The sequence below is a fragment of the Acanthochromis polyacanthus genome, chromosome 1, assembly GCF_021347895.1.
Source record: "Acanthochromis polyacanthus isolate Apoly-LR-REF ecotype Palm Island chromosome 1, KAUST_Apoly_ChrSc, whole genome shotgun sequence".
In the NCBI taxonomy this organism is placed as follows: Eukaryota; Metazoa; Chordata; class Actinopteri; family Pomacentridae; genus Acanthochromis; species Acanthochromis polyacanthus.
Genome location: NC_067113.1, coordinates 39,194,355 through 39,205,582, shown reverse-complemented (window position 1 = coordinate 39,205,582; position 11,228 = coordinate 39,194,355).

Below are 11,228 nucleotides of genomic sequence, written 5' to 3'. Positions count from 1 at the left end.
CTGAGTTTGACACCCCTGCTCTAAAGGCTGTGTGAAGCTGAGAGGTTGAACTGATTTTCAGGCTGACATGCAGCTCCTGTGGAGGTATTGGGTGTGAAGGTTGTTTACCATCTGACCAAATTTCATTCTCCTAATATTTATGGTTTGGTCGTGAGGGCGATGCGATCGGGAAATTTTCAGGCGGATTTTTCACCTCTCCTCCACTCTACCAACTGACATGCCGCACTCTAAACAGAGCAGATTTTGAGAATTTTCACTTTTTTGAGGACTCACTGATCAAAAACTGTAAATCTCAGCCTGACATAAAAAACATTCCTGTGGAGACAAGAAGAATCACTGCGTTTTGATGGTTAAATTAAGTTTCTAGGTGAACGTATGGCAAAGGAGTGGCGTTTGGAAAACTGTGGATTTTTCAAGCCGATTTTTTTTCAGTCCCCATTCATTTCCTATGGCACTTTGAGCGCAGTTTTTTGCGAATAATTCTGCGAAAAAATCACGAATTTCTTCCAAAAGTCATAGCACACTATTCCCGAAGAAGCCGCACGTTTTGATATGTAATTTGCTTTGGTTTTCTCAAAGGCCTAGGAGGAGTAGCCGACCGAAACGTAGGATAGTAGGCCTCTATCAGTCAGCCTTGATCGTGGGTGTACGTCCTGGTTGTCCTGTCTGTTTGGCTGTTGCAGCATCATTTGTGGCCAAGGAGACCAATGTGGAAATGACAATGTCTGTTGCAACAGTCGCATTTGTATGTGGTCTCTGGTCTGTTAGGGTTGTTGCAATCCTTTCACCAGGTCCTCTTTTCTGCTTCTGTGTTGGTCAGCCTCACTTCTCCTGAGCTGAGGTGTTGATTCAGGTTTCTTCTCCACCTCATACGGTCGGTTGCGAGTTCCTCCCAGGACGAGGTGTTGATGTGGAGTGCCTTCATGTCTCTCTTGCAGACATCCTTGTATTGCAGCAGAGGGCGACCTTTGGTTCTCCACCCAGATGCCAACTCTCAATGTCAACATCGTCAACAACATAGACAATGTCTTTTGGAATGCGTCCGTCCTCCATGTGGTGGACATGTCCAAGCCAACACAGCCTACACTGTCTGAGCAAAATGAACGAGCTTCAAAGGTTAGATCAGGGTAGGACTTCAGTGTTAGACACTCTGTCTTGCCAGGATATGTCCAGGATACGGCGGATGCTTCTCAGATGGAAGATGTTGAGTCTTAGCTCAAAAACGTTCATCATGTCTTCTTGTTGATAGATTAGTTTTGAGTTCTTTTGTTCGGAGATAAAATGATTAGATAGATGTTGATTAACTTCTTGACAGTTTCGGTAAAAACTCTCGCCTTCCTCAAAAGCGTCTCACTGACAGCGTGTGATGTGTCAGCTGGCAGATTGACGGCCGACATTTGCAACACGCCCGCTAGAGTCGCCAGATCCGCCGGGCCAACCAGGCCCACGCCGTAATGGCATGTCGTGGTGAACCCACCGGACCTGACCACCCCACCAGACACGCCACAATCCACAGCAACAGGACTCACAAGATCTCAAAAGCACTGCAGGAAAATCTCAAATCTGCAGTTTCAGAGCACTGCAAAAGAAATAATCACGTTATGTACTGGAACGGGGAAAGAATCATCGGAACTGAAGACAACAAACTCAAAGGCTGGATTAAAGAGGTGATGGAGATCACGAGGTGGGCGGAGAGGGCCATGAACAGGGATGAAGGGCCCTTCATGCTCTCCCACACCTGGGACACTCTACTCCAGAGGAAATAGGACGGTGGGGGTAGCAGCATGCTTGGTGGGGTGGTCGGGTCTGTTGGGCCAAATTTGATGTAATTTCAAGTTTTTACAATGTTTCTGATGAAACGCAGAACAGATCTGTCTAAATGTTGTCACCCAGGTTTGATCAAAGCCCCAGAACCAGGATGCTCATGTCCCCATAAACCCAGTTCTATTTCTGGCGTGATGAAGACGGACCATTGAAAGGTCACTGGTCTTCATCAATGCCACCATTGTCTCTATGACTGAAGCTCCTTCTGTCTGTCACCACAGCAGCCAGGCACACTTTAAAACACTTATCTATGCTGGGAAATGTTGCTTAAAATACCAGCCAGAGGAGTCCCAGCTCACTATCGGGAGGTTTGTTGTTGTCTCTGAATGAAGCCAACGCCAAGGTTATCGGTCCAAACCCTGAGAGTTCACAGACCGGACCAGACTTCCTTCACAACATGAAGTCCAGGGGCCTCATTTATAAAACATTGCGTAGGATCCATACTAAAGTTTGCGTACGCCGAAAATACGAAATGGGCGTATGCCCTTCGCCCCTGATTTATAAAACTGTGCTTAAGCACAGCTGCATGCAATTTCTTGATAAATCACACACCAGCTGGAAGATTGCACAGGTGGATCCACCTCACATTCCGCCCACAACACACCCACATTTTACCATGAATGGTCAATGCAAAGTAACTCATGAATGTATCTGTATATAAATAAGCTGCTGATCCACGGCATTTCACGCAGCGCCGGCCGGCAGTGTTTTCACTGCTGTGCATCAGGATGAATGAATCATGTGTTGACCCAGGCCACCCTGCCACTAAATTTGCTATGATCATGTCCGATGTACAAATAATTTGTAAACTGATTGAATGTGCATTTTTTCGGTTCACATAGACAAATTCATTTTCACTCGGGGGTTGTGGTGTGAAGCATGTGTGCCTGTACAGGGCTGATTAATGGTTGGACGCTCATCCCATTCGACCGCATATGGATAAATAAACAAAATTCGTTACGTTTTTTTGCCTTTTTACTGTGATAGTTGCAGTGAAGAGTGGCAGGAAATGGGGAGAAGAGTAGGAAGACATGCATAAAAGAGCTGCAGGCCGGAATCGAACCCGGGTCACTGCGTCGGAGACCACCCCTAGAAATGGGTCTTCTGCTTTCCCCGATCAGCCATACGGGCGCCGGGTGATCAGTAAACAAAATTATTTAATAAAGATCACCGCACAGGCCCCAGATACCGGCCCTTCGGTCAAACGACCGAATGAAATAACGTTCAATCCGCCCCTGTTGATATATGAACATAGTTCTGCAAATACAGAATGACGCACTATATGAACATCTACAACAATGAGGGTTTATGATTATCCGGCTCTACAAGTCTAATATGTGATAACAATAAAGGTTTGAGATCAGTCTGGTTTCAATTCACCACTTCACCCTCCAGCTCTGCCGTTCCCTCTGTCTCCAAAATGTGCATAAGCAAGCATCAAAGTTGGTGCACCGGTGTGCACATTCTCACACCAAGTTTGTTTTTATAAATCACAAAAAAAAGTGGCGTACGCCACTTTCTAGCCCTGTTTTGTGCGTACGCAAGCTTTATAAATGAGGCCCCTGGTCAGCAGAGTTTGGAGTTTTGGACCAGAATTGACCAAAAAAGGAAAAAAAAGCTCTTTCATATCAAAGTGAAAAAACACTTTCTACAGAGGAAATTAATTAAAAATCTGCTTCACATCATGATACTGCCACCACCGTGCTTCATCATGATGCTGCCTCCACCGTGCTTCATCATGATACTGCCACCACCGTGCTTCATCATGATACTGCCACCACCGTGCTTCATCATGATGCTGCCTCCGCCATGCTTTAATCATGATGCTGCCACCACCTTGCTTTCCTTTTATTTCTTCTGTTTTTTTTACAGCCTAAGCCCACAGGTGTGACAGCTTTTTACAGTAAGCAAACATAACTCCAGATGTTCACACAACACATGCGAGGCTTTTCTTCCTGTTGAGACTTCATTTCTGTTTGTTCACCTGTGGTCACATCATGACCTCTTTTCAGCAGACACCACCCACTACACTAACTCTTCCAGTTTCTGTTTTGCCACAACTTCTGTGTTCTCAGCTCATGTCTGTGGTGAAGCAAAAAGTTCAGAAACATTTTAGTGTTACACTATAGTGTTGCAAAAAATTCCCACGTAGCTTCTGAAGATGAGAGGGGAGAAATATTCTCAAGAACAACTCAACGATTAAGGTCATAAACTGACGATAAAACCCTGAGGCGTTAAAACTCGACTACTTTTTAAGAGAAAAAGCAAAACAAAACTCTTTAAGATTAAAGTGCAAAAAAGCATACATTTTCAGTGGTTTTGGGCAGACATTGGTCATTTTGGACATCTTTTGACTTTTTACTTGAATTTTTTTGAGGCAATTTGTCATTTAAGACAAAGTTTAAATCAATTTAGACGAAGTTTGAGTGATTTTTAAATGTATTTTGTCATTTCCAACAAATTTTTAGCCATTTCAGACATATTTTTAGTCATTTTGAACGGGTTTTCAGCCACTTTTTTTGTCATTCACAACAAATTTGAAGTAATTTTAGCAAAGTCTGTGCTGTTTTTTGCAGACATTTGTCATCTTGGACAGGTTTTGGCTTATGTTAGACATTTTCTGTGACAATTTGTCATTATTTGTCAAGTTTCAAGTCACAAAATTGGAGTACTTTTAAACATCTTATTTGTCATGTCAAACTAATAAGTAAGTAATTTGTCACAAATTCTGAGTCATTTTCGACAATTATTTGGGACTTACAACAAATTCCGAGTCATATTTGTATAAATTTTAGGTGGTTTTGGGCAGACTTCTGTCATTCGGAGCAGGTTTTGGACATTTTTTCTCGACAGTTTGTCATTTGAGACAAATGTTAAGTCAATTTGGACAAACTTTGAGTGCTTCTGAACATTTTTTTTTTGTCATTTCCAACAAATTTTGAGTGTATTTGATTCATGTTGTGCATTTTTTTGTCATTTACGACTAAATTTCAGTCACCATGGACAAGTTTGGAATCATTTTGGACCAATTTTTTTTGTCATTTATGATAAACTTTATGCCAGTTTGGGCAGATTTTAAGTTATTTCTAACATGTTTCTAGTTATTTTGGACAGACTTTGTTGTTTTAGACATTTCTTTGTCATTTACGCCACATTTTAAGAACTTTTAGCATAAAGTGGAAGTGGTTTTGGGGAGGCCTTTGGTTTCAGACACATTCTCTTCGCCCACGTGTTTCTCTGCACTGTTTCAAGTGTTTTCATGAGGTTCTGCTGCAGCTTTAACTTCCAGTAGATCGTCGTCGTTTTTTTCCATCCTTTTGATGTCAGAAATGTGAAATGTGAAAACCACATTCAAACATCCGTCTAACCAAACGTCTTGCAGCACAAACCTCCTCTGCTGTCAGATGAAAATGAGACAAACTCACTATCAGATCATAGAATCACCACAAACCTCCTCCTCATTTTCCACCAAAGTGTCAGAGTTTTATTTTAAGATCGAACGTCTTCGGAGGAAATCACTTTAATTTAGACGTCTCTTTTAGAAATAAGTCAAATATGGACGTGTTTAAGTCATTTTGGACAAAATTTTACTTGCAAAGAGCAAATTTCTAGTAATTCTGGACAATTTTTGTACAATTAGGACAAATTTTAAAAGAATTATGAGCATGTTTTGTTATTGAAGACAAATTTTTGGTCTATTAGGACAAATTTTATATAATTTCAAACATGTTTTTGTTTGTTTGGATAATTGTTCATTGGTCAGGACATATTTTTAGTCATTTTAAGTATATTTTTGTAGTTTAAGACAAATTTTTGATTCATGTGGAGCAAATTTTGAATCATTTTGGTCTATTAGGACATTTTTATTATATCATTTTTGAGCATGTTTTTGTTTGTTAGGACAAAATTTGGGCTGTTGGAACATACTTTGAGGAACTGAGATCTTGTTTTTGTCATTTAAGACAAATTTTTTAAACAACGAGGGATAAATTTTGAGTCATTTTAGACAATTTTTCGTCCACTACGACAAAGTTCGATTGTGTTTTTGTTTTTTCGGACAAATTTTGGATCATTTACAGATGTTCTGACGTATGATGTCACCATGAGCATGTTTTTTGTCGTTTGTGAGGAACACATAACGAGTGAGTTTAAAAATGTTTTTGTCATTTGAGAACAATTCTGGGTAATTTTTGGGACATGTGAGTCATTCTGGACACATTTTGAGGGCTTGTTTTGGACAAATGGTCGTCAATTCCAACAAATTTTGTGTAATTTCACGTATGTTTTTGTATTTTCAGACAAATTTTGAGTCATTTTGAAAACTTTTTAACAATTTTGATCAGATTTTGTGTTTCTAGGACACATTTTGAGTCATTTTGGACGAGTTTTGATCAGTTGTGTCAAATCTGGTGTCATTTTGAGCATGCTTTTGGTTTTGTCGGGACACATTTTATGTCATTTAGGACTTTTTTCATTGTGGGACAAATTTTGAGTAATTTAGAAATAATGGTCATTTTTAGCATTTGGTTTTCTTATTTTAGTACATTTTTTTGCCAGTTTTTGCCAGGTTTTGTGTCATTTTAAGAATATTTTTATCATTCAAGATAAATGTTTGATTCACATGCAACAAATTTTATGTCAATTAAAGAATATTTTTGTTTGTTGGGACATATTTTAGTCATTTTAAGCAACTTTTTGGCATTTTAGACAAAATAATGTGCCATTTTGAACACATGGGGAGTCATTTTGGATTTATTTTTGTAATGTAGGATAAAATTTTTCTCCTTTTAATGAATTTTTGAGTCATTTTGGCAATATTTTTGTAATTTATGACATTTTTTTTTCTCATTTTAATGAATTTTTGAGTCAGTTTGGACGTATTTTTGCAATGTAGGACAAAATCTTATTTCATGTAGGACAAACTATGTGTCATTTTGGACTTTTCTGATGAATTTGGACACACTTTGAGTCATCCTGACATATTTCCGTCCGAGTTCTACTTCATAGAACATGAAACGTTTTTCCTGCTTGGGTCCAGGTGGAACTTTACCCTGAGGACTTGTTTCCCGTCTTGTTTTCTGCTGCAGAGTCGAGATGTTTCTGCGGCGCTGGAATGTAACTTTTCCCCTCGTAAAGGCTTTAACAATAAGCCTCGTAAACCTGAACATTCCTGAAGCCACGACCAGCCGAGTCGGCCGAGGCGAGTCCTGGAACCAAACACCGAAAGAGTTCAAGACGCCTCGTTTTGGACTTTTTACATTATTTTAGGCACATTTAGAATTAATTTGGCGAAATTTCAGACAGATTTCTACTTATTTCAGACACATTTTAGTTTACTTTGGGTGTGTTTTGTCATTTCAGGCAAAGTTTGAACCATTTTGGATTTTTTTTGGTTATTTAGGAAAAATTTTGAGTCATTTTCTACAAATTTTTTGCCATGAAGGACAAAATCTGGCTTTTTACGAGCACATTTTTGTTCATTTTGAATTTTTTTGGTCATTTGGGACCAGTTTGAAGTTGTTTTTGTCATGTATGATGGGTTTGGAATTGTTTTAAGGCACATTTCTAGTCAGGGTTCCAGTTTTTTGACCTTTATGATGGATTTTGGGCCCTTGTGGACAATCTTCTGTCTATTTTGGACATTTGTTTGTCCTTCAGGACACAGTTTGAGCTGTTTGGATGGATGTTTGCTCAGAGTGCACAGATTATGCTAGATTTTGAACCTTTTGAGTCATTTTTGGTCATTTTTATTCAATTACAACAAATCTCGAGTCGTATTGAAAAAGCTTTCGTCATTTCAGACAGATCTTGGTTGATGTAGGACACATTTTTGGTCATTTAGGAGAAATTTTTAGTTCTTTTGAACAACTTTTTGAATCATTTTGGACTTTTTTAGTAATCATTTTAGGACCAGTTTCTCATCACATTTCCAATTGTTTGATATTTAGGATGAATTTTTGGACCTTATGGACAATTTTTGAGACATTTTGGACACTTTTTCCTAGTTTAGGATACATTTTGTTTCATTTTGGATGGATTTTGGCTTATTATGCACAGATTCTGCTTCATTTTGGAGAATTTTTGAATCCTTCTGGACCATTTTTTCCATTTTGGATGACTTTTGGTCAATTAAACTAGACCTTGAGTCATACTGTTTTGGAAATTGTGAATAATTTTCATTTTAGGTCATTTCAGTGAAATTTTGAGCCATTTTGTACTTTTTTTGTCACTTAGATCAAGATTAGAGTGAATTTCTAGTCAAGTTTCCAAGATTCTGACATTTAGAAAGGATTTTACGACCATTTTGGACAGATTTTGATTCACGCAGAACAGATGTTGATTCATTTTGGGCAACTTTCGAAGCTTTTTAGTCTTTTTTTTTTTTTCATTTGGAACGAATTTTGAGTTTACTTGGAAACGCTTTTAGTCATTCACAAAACATTTCCTTCATTTTAGAGCATTTTTGTGTTATTTTGGATAAATTTTGAGTCATCACACCTGTTTTGAGTCATTTTGGAACAATATTAAGTCCTTTCTCATTTCCAAGTGATTTTAGACTTTTTTTGTCAGACAATACTGGGGGATTTTGGAACATTTTGAGTCTTTCAGATTCATCTTTGTCATTTTGGTTAGATTTTCATTCGTGTAGAAGAAATTTTGAATTTGTTTAGACGCACTTTTTGTTATTCTCAACAAATTTTCCTAAATTTTAGACAATTTTTGAGTCATTTTGTAGGAATTTATCCATCAATCCATCCATCATCATCCTTCCATCCGTTATCCATCCATCCATCCATCCATCCATCCATCCATCCATCCATCCATCCATCATCCTTCCATCCATCCATCCATCATCCTTCCATCCATCCATCCATCCATCCATCATCATCCTTCCATCCGTTATCCATCCATCATCATCCTTCCATCCTTCCATCCATCCATCCATCCATCCATCCATCCATCCATCCATCCGTTATCCATCCATCCATCCATCCGTCCATCCATCCATCCATCCATCTATCCATCATCATCCATCCATCCATCCATCCATCCATCATCATCCATCCATCCGTCCATCCATCCATCCATCCATCCATCCATCCATCCATCATCATCCATCCATCCATCCATCCTTCCATCCATCCATCCATCCGTCCATCCAAGGTCATTTCTTATTTCAGACTCATTTTTTTCATGCAGGACAGATTCTGATTCATGTGTGACAGATTCTACGTCATTTTCAACAGATTTTCAGTCACTTTGGACTTTTTTTTTCATTTAGAACACATTTTTTGTCATTCACAACAAATTTTCCTTCCTCATTTTTGTGTCATTCTGGCCACATTTTGCATCTTCCGACAGGTTTCGAATCAGTTTTTACTAAAATTCCTTGGGCTTTAAGGTCTCATACCACAGTTTAAAGCACACACATGAACCGTGTCTCTCAGAAACATGACATCTGTTAAAACGGAAACCGATCGATTAAATTCTGCAGCAGGAAATGTTGACCTTCTAGTGCAGGTTTCCGTTGCCAACGTGACGCTTGAGCAGAGTTTTGTGTCTGAACACGGAGCTGCTGGTTTAGACTTTTTTTCTGTGTTTTTTTCATCCCATCTGTATTTGCTCAGCAGCACCTTGAACGTTGGTGGGCGTGACCTCAGCGTTTCCTCCCTTCTTTCAGCTTTAGATTGATCCAAACAGCTGGATGCTCAGATTTCACCTCGTTTTCTTCTTTTCCTTTTTTCTGACCAACTCCCCCACAAGCAGCACATTGTTTTTGTCCTTTCCTTGTTTGAGCCTCCACATTTTTCCTCTCTCACACCCCCACACTGGGGGGAGGAGCGGCCTCCTCCATAGGACCTGTTGTAAATACCGCATAGATCCAGAGCAGCTAGAACCCACCTCCTGGTTCTGCTTCTGGTTCCAATTACAGCCGCAGTCGCTGCTCATCAACCAACCAGACACGGAGCACGTCTTTCCTTCAACTCACTTTAGTCCTAAAACCAACATTTTAAGTGCAAAGTTCGACCGAAACGAAAAAAATGTTCTCCACCACAACTCAAACGCTGTTAAGAAAAACTCCAAACTTGCCCTAAATTGACTCATCGTTGGTCTGTAATGGTCCAAACTTCACACAAGGTGGCAAAATCCATCCCCTAAAACATTCATTTAGTCAAGAATGACTCTGAACACATCAAAAAGTATTGCAGAGAAAAAGTCTAATGTGAAAACAAAATGTCCAAAATGAATCCTAATTACAAAAAAAGCCAAAACTAATAATGAAAAAAGTGTCCCAGATGATGGTTATTACATCAAATGACTCAGAATTTGTCCATGATTTTCCTAAACTTGTCCTAAAATAAAAATATTCCCCACCACGACACAAACTCGGTTAAGAATGACTTCATGTTTGTCCTAAATGAAAATAAGTGTCAAAAAAGACATTTTAAGAAATGATTTAAGTGACAAAAAATGTCCAAAATGACTCAAAATGTATCCTAATTAGATTTTAAAAAAAGTCAACAAAAAAAAGAGTAATTTTGGTATAAAAAAGACAATGAAAATTAAATATAGCAGAAAAAAACATCTAAGATGTCAAAAAAAATTGTCCTAAATTGTAAAAAATTCAAAACAAATAAAAATTTTGTTTACAAGAGTCCAAAATTAGTCCTGAATGCTCAATTTTTTCGATAAATACTAAGAAAGTGACTCAGAATGTCATAAATTACTTCAAATTTGTGTATAATGGTCAAAAATTTTCCTTAAATGACAAAAACATGTGAAAGGAATATCAATTTCATCCAAAAATTACTCTGAATGTATTTTACAAATACAGAAAACATACAACATGATAAAAAAAAAACTGCTCAAAGTTACAAATAAATTTCCTAAAATAAAATAACTTAAAAACGAGTCCAATTTTTGTCTGTAATGGTCCAAAAAATTTTCCACAATTTAGTTGAAAATGACTCAAAATGATGACGTGAAGCATCATGATATAGTCACTTTACGTTGTGTAGGTTTATCAGTTGTCATTTTTGTAGAATTCTGAATTAATTTTAACATGAAAGACTCTTATTTTGTAAATTATTGTCATAAAAAGTGGAGTTCTATCGGCCATTATTCATGATTGTGTTTTTAGGTTGTTTTTTTTAGGGTTTTTGACTTTGAACTCCTCAGATTAAGTTCATTTTTACCACTTTTAACCCTTCTAACCCTAACCCTGCAACAGGAAGTCAAACCACCTCGTCAACATGTCTCCAACACCTAGCATCTCGTCAGACGTAGAGCTGTTGTTGTTGTTGTTGTTGTTGTTGTTGCAGCGTGAAACCTCTCAGTGAGGAGGTCGGACCGCGGTCCACATCACATCTGGTCTTCATTAGCCCAGACCGCGAGCTTTCCAC